Below are 10,499 nucleotides of genomic sequence, written 5' to 3'. Positions count from 1 at the left end.
CCTACTATCTTCAACTTTTATTATCCTCACTTGCAGATGCAATTAAGGTTCAGAGAGGTTAGGTAACTCTCCTATGATCACACAACTGATAAAATGCAGAGCCAGGCCAGGCGCGATGGCTCACGACTGTAATCCCAGCACTTTGGGAGGCTGAGATGGGTGGATCACAAGGTCAAGAGTTCAAGACCAGCCTGGCCAACATAATGAAACAATCGCAACTAAAAATACAAAAACTTAGCCAGGTGTAGTGGCGGGTGCCTGTAATGACAGCTACTCAGGAGGCTGAGGCAGGAGAATCGCTTGAACCCAGGAGGGAGGTATTGCAGTGAGTGGAGATGGTGCCACCGCACTCTAGCCTGGGCGATAGAGTGAGACTCTGTCTCAAAAATAAATAAATAAATAAAAATTAAAAAAAAAGCAGAGCCAGGTTCACAGTCAGGTCACGTGGGAGCAGAACCCTTGCATTTAACCACGGCACTGTCTTGCCTATCAAGGGAGAGAGATGCACAAAGGATGAATGAAAAAGCCTGAGGAGGCTGGGAGTTGTGGCACCATGGGAGGTAAAGGAGCCAGAGAAAACTTCCTGAAGTGGGAGTTAACAAAAGAACTTTTATTTATTTTTTTATTTGTGTTTTTTTTTTGAGATGGAGTCTCGCTCTGTCGCCCAAGCTGGAGTGCAGTGGCGCGATCTCAGCTCACTGCAACTTCTGCCACCTGGGTTCAAGTAATTCTCCTGCCTCTGCCTCCTGAGTAGCTGGGATTACAGGCACCTGCCACCACACCCAGCTAATTTTTGTATTTTTAGTGAAGATGTGGTTTCGCCATGTTGGCCTGGCTGGTCTCGAACTCCTGACCTCAGGTGATCTGCCCACCTTGGCCTCCCAAAGTGTTGGATGAGCCACCGCGCCCAGCCACAAAAGAACTTTTAGGAACAGGATTGTCCGGTGTTTGTTGGAAGGTATAAGAATTGCAGCACTTCTTAAAACCATCCTTTTGACCTCCCTAAATCTCCCTCTGTCTGCTTTATACACAAATACCTTCTGAGATAGGTTTCTGGTGAAATAGAGGAAGGTGCTGGCTGAGTTCCACGTCTCAGTTAGAGCTGTGTCAAAATGAAAGAGTAGGCCTGGCCTCAGCAGCCCAAGCCAGACACTAAACGAATTTAGCAGAAGCCGCAGCTCTGATGCAGAGGGGAGTGTGAAAAGGCCAGCCATTCCAGAACTCTCCGAAATATTGGGGACAGCGTTGCACTTCCGTAGGGTCTGAAATATGCATTTGAACTGATATTTTTGAAATAGTCAAGAGGAAGGGAGGCCCAGATGACAAATGGATTACACAAAGATGGCAAACTGATGCTCCAAACCCTGGGAACATCAGCTACCCCTCTACGCCCCCATGCCTCCTCTTGGGCTGGAGCTGGAGGATGAATACTCTAGTGTATGTTTGGCATGGGGTGGGCTGATGGTATATGCAAGAAAAAGGCCAGAGAGGGGCTTGGAGTCCTTGGGTCCCAGCTTCTGACCCAGAGCAAAAACCTTCTTATTGGTACTGGGGCATAAGGACAGTCAAATGAACTTCTAAGGGGTACCTTGTTGCTGGCTCCCAGATCCTGGGCTGGCTTTGCTGCCATTAGTGGAAGGGTCCCAGGGCTTGGTGTGGAGCTGACTCTGAAGACAGGCCTCCATTGGCTCCTGTTCTAAGGAGAAGGGAAGAGAGGGGCAGGGAGCCAGGCAGAACTTGGCAAGGGACAGGGAGGAGGGAATGAGAGCAGGCTGGTAAACTCTGATGAGGAGAAAGTCTGCAACGCTGGGCCTGGAATGGGAGGGCGGCGCGGGCCTGGAGGGGCTGCCTCAGAGGCGGCCGGAGCAGCAGCCAGAGCTGGGAAGAGGGAGATGGCAGGAAGCAGGGAGGTAAACTTGTCCCGCTGCCCACCTGGGCAGACTCAAAAGCCATTAGGTTTCCCAGAGCAGCAGGCTTGGTGAGAGATGCATCTTGTCTGCTGCCGGAGGGGAGGTCTGGCCCGGAAGACAGTCAGGAGCTGGATCTGGCAGCTGTGGGGCTCTTAGGTGAGTTCCTAGTTTTCCTCCCTTCCCTCGGTGTCGGCTTCTCCAAGGCTTCTTTCTTCCTGCTGCCGCTTCTCTCCCTCTATGCTCTCCCTCCGAGGCTTGCAGTGTCAGCTGCCTCCTGACGACTCCCAGAGTTCCAGCTTCTTCCCAGAGTTCTCTCCTGGGAGCCCCTGATCTGGCATCCTTCACCCCATGCTGTGCCACAGACCCTCAAAGTCAGGGGGTCCCAAACTGAATTCTTCTGCCACCCTAGGGATAGGGAGCAAAAGGTGACAAGTACTCCTTTCTTCGCCCCCCGACCCCCGCCCGCAGAGGGGAGAGCTACGCCCCAGGCCTCAAGCCCCCTGCCTAAGCCAGCTTCCCAAGAATCCGACCCCACCCTTGGCCTCACGCCTCCCTGCCTCATGCTGGTGCTCTCCTTCCTTTCCATCCAATCTGGGCTCTCCCTCTCGGCTGCCTTCGCACTGTGATGTGGAAGTCATGATCCCTGCTCCCCGGGAAAATGCAAGGTGAGGGGATCCTGAGATTCAGTTTGGCCTTGGAGGGAGAGGCCACCCTGAGCTTTAAGTCAACCTAGAGAGGGCATGAGGCAGAGGACAGAAACCCAACCAACAGCACAGGGACCTGTTTCCTTCCATAGTCTGTTCCCTGCAGAGATGGCTCCTTGGGGACTGTGTAGGGAAGAATGAAGGGAAAGACGGTGTCAGACCTTCCTGGGTCCCTCTGTCTAAAACTTCTCAGTAAAACCTCATTCTGCCCTTATCTCCAACATTTTTCCTCATTCAAATCCACGCTTGCTTTTGTATTTACTTTATAAACAGCTGAGGACCTCAGCTCTTACATTTCCAATTATGACACAATTTTATTTTTCCAGTAACTGCCACCAACAGGATGCCACGAAGCCCTCTGCCTGGCTGGGAGTTATGTGTCTTTGACCACACCTGGGTTCCATTTCGTTCAGATAGTGTTGGCTATAAGAACAATCTTATTCTAGTTAAGACCTGGTAATTTTAAGACCTCAGGTTTAGGACCGGCATGTGGCTCACACTGCAATCCCAGCACTTTGGGAGGCCGAGGCGGGCAAATCACCTGAGGTCAGGAGTTCGAGACCAGCCCTGGTCAACACGGTGAAACCCTGTCTCTACTAAAAATACAAAAATTATCTGGGCGTGGTGGCACGTGCGTGTAATCCCAGCTACTTGGGAGGCTGAGGCGAGAGAATCGCAGACCCAGGAAGCAGAGGTTGCAGTGAGCCGAGATCATACCATTGCACTCCAGCCTGGGCAACAACAGCGAAACTCTGCCTCCAAAACAAATAAACAAAACAAAACAAACAACAACAAAAAACCTTCAGGTTCGGATTTGTCTCAAAATTTTCATCTTCCTCTGTAAGGCAAGCTGGGCTGGGAGCTCTAAGAGCTTGAAGTGTGAGTGTGTGTGTGTTTGGGGAGTTCAGAGGTCACACACACATACACACACCCCTTCTCTGGGCTCACCCCTAGGGTTGGGGCTTGGGGAGAAGAAAGGACATAGCTGTCTTTAGACTGACCCTTGGCTAGAAGATTGTGTGGTTCCCCTTCTGTGAGCCATGGCTATGGTGGGCTGAGCTCAAAGCCTGGCGGTTGTAGGTGAAGGCCCCTATAGACCCCACTGATCAGGGACTCAATTCCAGGCCCCTTCCTCAGGCACTGATGGTTTCTCCCCAGACAGTTGATACCCTCCAGTTAATCCTCGGCTGGCCCCTGCACCACACCCCTCCCTTACGTTGAGATTCTTGGACCCATGCTGAGAGGGTCCATGCATGGGTTCAAGAATCTGCAGCCCCTGAGTCTTACCTCCCATAGCTTCTGCTCCCAGACCTCCATGTCTCCCAGGAACCGGAACCCCAGGGGCCTTTCCCTGGCACTGCTCTCCACAACCCCATCTGGTGGCCCTGGGGCTGAGCAGATGTCTGGCCAGGGAATGACATGTGAGTCCCCGCTTCTTACAGTCACCCCCAGACTTGGTCAGCAGATCAAGTCTCCCCTGCTCTGCAGAGTTCTGAGGGGTAGAGAAGACATTTTTATGTCTGAAAAGGTGTATGTGTGCAAATTCTGGTGTCTCTCAGGGTAAAACTCAACCAGACCGATTTGGCCTTTCTCCCCCTAGGGGCACAGAGTCTCAGGGTGGCTCTCACTGGTGACCCCCGGAACAGAAGATTCCTATCAGGACCTCCCATTGTGCCTTTACACCCGCCTTGCCCACAGCATCTTCCCAGACACAGGGTAAGACATCCAGAGGTCAGGGAGTCATCCTAACTGCCCTCTCCTTTTTCCTCTCCCGCAACACCTCCTCGGTCACCAGGCCCTACTTCTCTGCTCCTGGTTCAGGTTCAGGTTCATGGCCTGGACGTTGGCACAGGCCTCACTGGTTTCCCTGCCCAAGTTCCTCCCTTCCACTGGCAGTGACCTTCCTAAGCCTTAGTCTTCGTTTCATCACTCCCCTTCGTGTCTGATGGCTCCCTATTACCCAGAGAATCATATTTCAACTTCTTACTCTCAAATTCTAGGCTTCTCTTGATGTGATCTCCACCCTCATCTCCAGCTAGGTACACACAGTGTGACAGTTGGTAATGACTGGCCCCAGAGCACTGTGTTGAGGGCTGTGAGGTTGAATCAGTGTTCAGTGGGAAGGAGAATGCGGTGATCAATTAGTGATGCCTGCCATGGATGCAGAGGTGGCAGAACTGCAAGGTTTTTGTCACCCTGTGCTAGCCATATTAAACTGTCTACATTTTCCCACCTGGAATCCAGCTGGACTCCCCTTCCTTCCTTTCTCCATGGCTCAGGATTGGGGTATAAAGACCCATGTCTCAGGTTATTACCACCATGAACTCACCATTCTCCCCCAAACTTGCCAAATATTAACACATGTTGTTCCCTCCTGCCAAGACTCCCTTCCACTTGTCCTCCACTGGACAAATCTCTCCTCATTTTTCTGTCCTAATGAACTTGGGTGACCATGTTTCTCAGTTGCCTGGGCTTGCACTGTGGTGCTGGCATTATAAATCACCAATAATTATTAATAGCACCCTTTCACTTTCACACCTGTCTCAGTTTGCACTATGAATCATCCATGCTGACCTGGATTCTAGCACATGTGATGCCAAAGACCCTTGTGTCATTTAGGTCTGTCTTGTCAGCGCTCAGCCCAGATAGGATCGTTGGAGTGGAGTGGAATTGAGCTGATGGGAAGAAGGAGAGAAAGCAGGCAGAAGGGTGAGGTGGGGAGACCCAGTGGCCCCAGTCAGAGGAGTGGAGTAGTCAATAACAACATCAGAGAAGAAACCAGGGCTTCCAATCAGGCCTGCAGATCACGCCTGGGAGGGGAGGGGGCGTGATAGAGACACCGATGGGGTAGAACATAAACAATCTGATGAGGAAGGCCCAGGCCTTGCTGGCCCACTCATGGCATCGGAAAGTAAGAGATCTAAAAATAAAGCCGGCAGACAGAGAGGAAGTGGGCGCAGCTGAAGCACAGCCCTGTGCCACTGGCTGCCGGCTCCCTGTGGCCAGGCTCCGAGGGGGTCCTGGTGACAGGACTAAAGCCTCAGGGTCTCCATACTTGCAGTTCTCGCTGCTTGGAATGCGCCTTCCCTGGTCCCTTCCCCCAGCAAACTCCTCTTCCTGAAGACTTCAGCCTACAGGACCCTTCTAATCATTCTCCGACTCTCACCCCCTCCCGCAACCCACATCCTGGATAGATCAGTCCTCCCTGTTATACTCCCCATGATCTTTCCTTCATGGTTCTGTCTTTAGATCTTACTTACATGATCATCTACCTAACGTCTGCTGACCTCCTTCACATGACTTTGAGCAGAGGCTGAGAGCAGGGGCTTGAAATCTGAAGCCTGGGCTCAAATTCTGCTCAGTTTACACAGGCTGTGTGACATTGGGCATCTCTTTGTACCTCTCTGTGCCTCAGCTGTAAAATCTTTCCTTATCTAAAATGGAGGTAACACTCAGGGCACAGTGGCTCACACCTGTAATCCCAGTACTCTGGGAGGCCGAGGCAGACAGATCACTTAAGCCCAGGGGTTCAGGACTAGCCTGGGCAACCTGGTGAAACCCCATCTCTACTAAAAATACAAAAATTAGCCAGACATGATGGCACTTACCTGTGGCCCCAGCTACTCAGGAGGCTGAGGCTGGAGGATCACTTGAGCCTGGGAGGTCGGTGCTGCAGTGAGAGCCACGATTGCATCACTGCACTCTAGCCTAGGCGAGAGTGAGACCTAGTCTTAAAAAAAGAAAAAAAAAAAAAGGAGACAATGCCAGCAGCTGCTTGTCAGGGTTGTTGTAAGGATAATGTATGTTGAAGCACACATTAAACATGGGGTATTAATACACGGGGTTCTAAATACATGGGGTATTTAGAACCTGCCATCTCTGACACATGGCAGGTCCCTTTACTAGTGGCTTTCAGTACTGTTATCACCCGAGGCCAGGGTCAAATCTGTATTCTTACCTCACTTTGCAGCACCTAGCAAAGTGCCTGGCAAGCTCAGTAATGACTGTTGAATGAATGTGTATTTATTTATGCACCACCTTGTTCCAAAAAAGACTTGAGGCTGCAAGATGACATATGTCATTGAGAGCATTGTGATTTTTTTTTTTTTTTTTTTTTTTTTTTGAGACAGGGTCTTGCTCTGTCACCAGGCTGGAGTACAGTGGCACGATCATAGCTCACTTCAGCCTCAACCTCCCAGGTTCAAGCAATCCTCCCACCTCAGCCTCCTAGGTAGCTGGGACCACAGCTATGCGCCACCACATCCAGCTAATTTTTAAGTATTTTTATAGAGATGGGGGTCTCGCTATGTTGCCCAGGCTGGTCTTGAACTCGTGGGCTCAAGCCATCCACCCACCTCAGCCTCCCAAAGGATTACAGGTGTGAGCCACAATGCCCCAACAGCACGGTGAATTGTGAAGCACATTTAAAAATCTAGTTGTTACCATCAACAGCCCTTGACTCTCCCCATAGATAGATAGCCTTCCTAATGATAGTCCACCCGCACCGTCATGCACCTGTGTGGATGACTAGCTCCCTGCCTCCCAGAGTGTCTGTTTTTGTCTGGTGATAAGAAAAGTCTGGGTCTCAACTGCTCACGAGGCTGACGCGGGAGAATCGCTTGAACCCACGAGGTCGTGACACTGCACCCCAGCCTGGGCAACAGAGACTCTATCTTAAAAAAAAAAAAAAGAAAGAAAGAAAAGTCTGGGTCTTGCAGAACGGCAGAACAGAACCAAAACCTGCCTCAGGTAACTTCTGGTGACTGGTCCCAGTTCTGTCTTCAGGGCTTCAGCCCTTTCAGCCCAGGACCTCCTCCAAGGGATTTGAGGGCCAGGAAGCTCCAGTCTGATCTGTGAGTTGGGAAGGGGAGTGAGGGGCTGGGGCAGATGTGTGCTTGGCTGCCCGGGGAGGTGCCCTGGCTGTCCACCTGCGCCCAGGCCTCTGAGGGCAAGTTGGGGGTGTGAGGCCAATGGAGCTGTATTTTAGTTAAACCGTGGCTCTCGGTGAAATCCCAGGGCGCCTGAATAATTGACAGTGTGGTCAGCAGCTGACCGCTGACTTCCAGGCGTGGCGGAAATCGATCTGGTCGACATTTACTGCCCTGGCCCCGGGAGGCCCCGGGGGTCAGAGGTGAAAAGTATTGCCCCATCCTGAGTCCTAATCAAACGGTGTGGAGTTGGCGTTAGGTGGACTCACTTGTGTGATTCCGCGCTGTCCGTCTCTGAGCCTGTTTCCTTCTGCCTTCAGTGTGGCTAGGAATCCGGTCCTCATGGGGAGACTGAATGGGAAAGAGCTGTGTGCATCGTAACGAGGGGAAGAGGATGAACCTGGTTTGGGATGTGTCTGAGTCTAACGGCCCATGGGGAAGCCTGGAGGTGAAGGTCCAGCCACTGGATAACTGGGTCTAGAGCTGAGAGGAAGCAGAAGGTTAGAAGTCCCATCTCTAAGTAGGCTCTGAAGCCACAAGAATGGATGAAGTTGTACAGCATGGACATAGAGCCAGGAGAGGACCCAGCACAGACACTGGGAGGCCACCAACTTCTAAGGTACAGTTATGGCCCCAGGAAAGGGAGACACACAGAGGGACAGAGGAGCCACTGGGAAGGAACAGTGTGGGTCCAGGTCAGAATGTAGAAGGCAGCAGAAAGGTCAGGAAGAATCAGGACTGAAAAGGGTTTGGCTGGACCCAGCCACAAGGAGGCTTCACAGAGCCCCCTGTGAGGGCAGTTTCAGGAGAGTTGTTCGGAGTGCAGGGGTAGAACCGAGTTTCCTCAATAGCAGGATTTCTAGGGGTGAGGAGACACGGGGAGCGTACAGGCACCCACGTCTTCACTTCCATGGATGGCACTCTGCGTGGAGCTCTGGCCATTTTTTGTTGTCGTCGTTTGAAACAGAGTCTTGCTCTGTTGCCCAGGCTGGAGTGCAGTGGTGTGATCTCAGCTCACTGCAACCTCTGCCTCCAGGGTTCAAGCAATTCTCCTACCTCAGCCTCCAGAGTAGCTCAGATTATAGGCACCTGCCACCATACCCGGCTTTTTTTTTTTTTTTTTTTTTTTTTTTAAAGTAGCGATGGAGTTTCACCATGTTGGTCAGGCTGGTCTCAAACTCCTGACCTAAGGTGATCTGCCCGCCTCCCAAAGTGCCGGGATTACAGGCATGAGCCACCGTGCCCAACCTGAGCTCTGGCCATTTTTAGAAACACCTGCGCTGGCCGGGCGCGGTGGCTCAAGCCTGTAATCCCAGCACTTTGGGAGGCCGAGATGGGCGGATCACAAGGTCAGGAGATCGAGACTATCCTGGCTAACACGGTGAAACCCCGTCTCTACTAAAAAATACAAAAAACTAGCCGGGTGAGGTGGCGGGCGCCTGTAGTCCCAGCTACTCGGGAGGCTGAGGCAGGAGAATGGCGTGAACCCAGGAGGCGGAGCTTGCAGTGAGCTGAGATCCGGCCACTGCACCCCAGCCTGGGCGACAGAGCAAGATGCCGTCTCAAAAAAAAAAAAAAAAAAAAAAGAAAGAAAGAAAAAAGAAACACCTGGGCTTTAGACCTAGTTCAGCCACAAGTTGTGAAGTCCTCATTTCCAGTCTGATAGTTAAGCCTTTTTTCAATCTAGTCCCAGCTGTTTTCTTTAGCCTCAACTACCGTCCCTCCCTATCTTCCCCCGCTGTAGCCATCCAGAAACCTCCTCTCGTCTTTGAATGTCTCCTCCCACCCCAGCAGTTCCTGACATCCCCCCATGGAGAGTTAATTCCTCTCTCCTCTGGACCTTGTACATTTTTTCCTATGCCCGTGTTTGTACAGTCACTTGTTCACAGATGTTAGCTATACACCTACTATGTGCCCGGCTCTGTGCAGACTCTAGGATTCAGCAGAACAAGACAGGCAGTGGTAAACTCCATTTCTAACTAACTGGGGCAAGAAGCAGGGAACTCAAGGAGGCAATAAATAACCATACTGCCAGGAGGGCGGGGCCACAGCCAGACCCCAGACGGACGGACGGCCAGCTCCCTCCCTTCCCCCACTCCTCTCTTCTCTCCACCTCTCCTCTCCCCGTCAGCATCCTTCTGCTACTCAATTGGCTTCCCCTACTTTGTGGAAAACAAGACAGCTCTCAGCTCCAAAGGCCTCACCAGGGAGAGTATAACTGTTTTCCCCCCAAGTTTAAAACGAAACCAAAAACAGCTGCGGGAAAGGATCTGGTTGGCCTGGCTTGGGCCAGCAGCCCATCCCACCTCCTGAGCCAGTAGCTATGGCTGGAGGGTGAGGTCATGTGCCAACTCCTGTAACAATGAGGTCATATGGCAACATGAGGACACGTGACAACTGTAGGGACCACCTGCCTACACAGAGTGGGGAGAGGAGCTGGTCTCAAAAGGAGCAAGTGCTTTTGAGAAGGAATGGTGGGGGGAGGGTGGGTTGGCCCCCAAACCGGTAGGGGTCTCACAAGGCCAGCGGGATGCTTGTTGTGGAGCCTTTGGGAGGCTGCAGTCCCAAGCGATCCTTACCTTTTTCATGCCCTCGACCCCTTTGGCATCAAGTGAAACCTGTGGACCCTGTCTCAGGATTTTTTTTTTTTTTTTTTTTTTTTTTTTTTGAGACGGAGTTTCACTCTTGCTGCCCAGGCTGGAGCACGCGATCTCGGCTCACTGCAATCTCTGCCTCCCGGGTTCAAGCAATTCTCCTGCCTCAGCCTCCTGAGTAGATGGGATTACAGGCACACACCACCAAACCCAGCTAATTTTTATATTTTTAGTAGAGACAGGGTTTCGCCATGTTGGCCAGGCTGGTCTTGAGTTCCTGACCTCAAGTGATCCACCCGCCTTGGCCTCCCAAAGTGCTGGAATTACAGGCATGAGCCACTGTGCCAGACCTCTCAGGATCAT

This window comes from Macaca mulatta, chromosome 15 (assembly GCF_049350105.2).
Source record: "Macaca mulatta isolate MMU2019108-1 chromosome 15, T2T-MMU8v2.0, whole genome shotgun sequence".
In the NCBI taxonomy this organism is placed as follows: Eukaryota; Metazoa; Chordata; class Mammalia; order Primates; family Cercopithecidae; genus Macaca; species Macaca mulatta.
Note: the sequence above shows the minus strand (reverse complement) of the source record.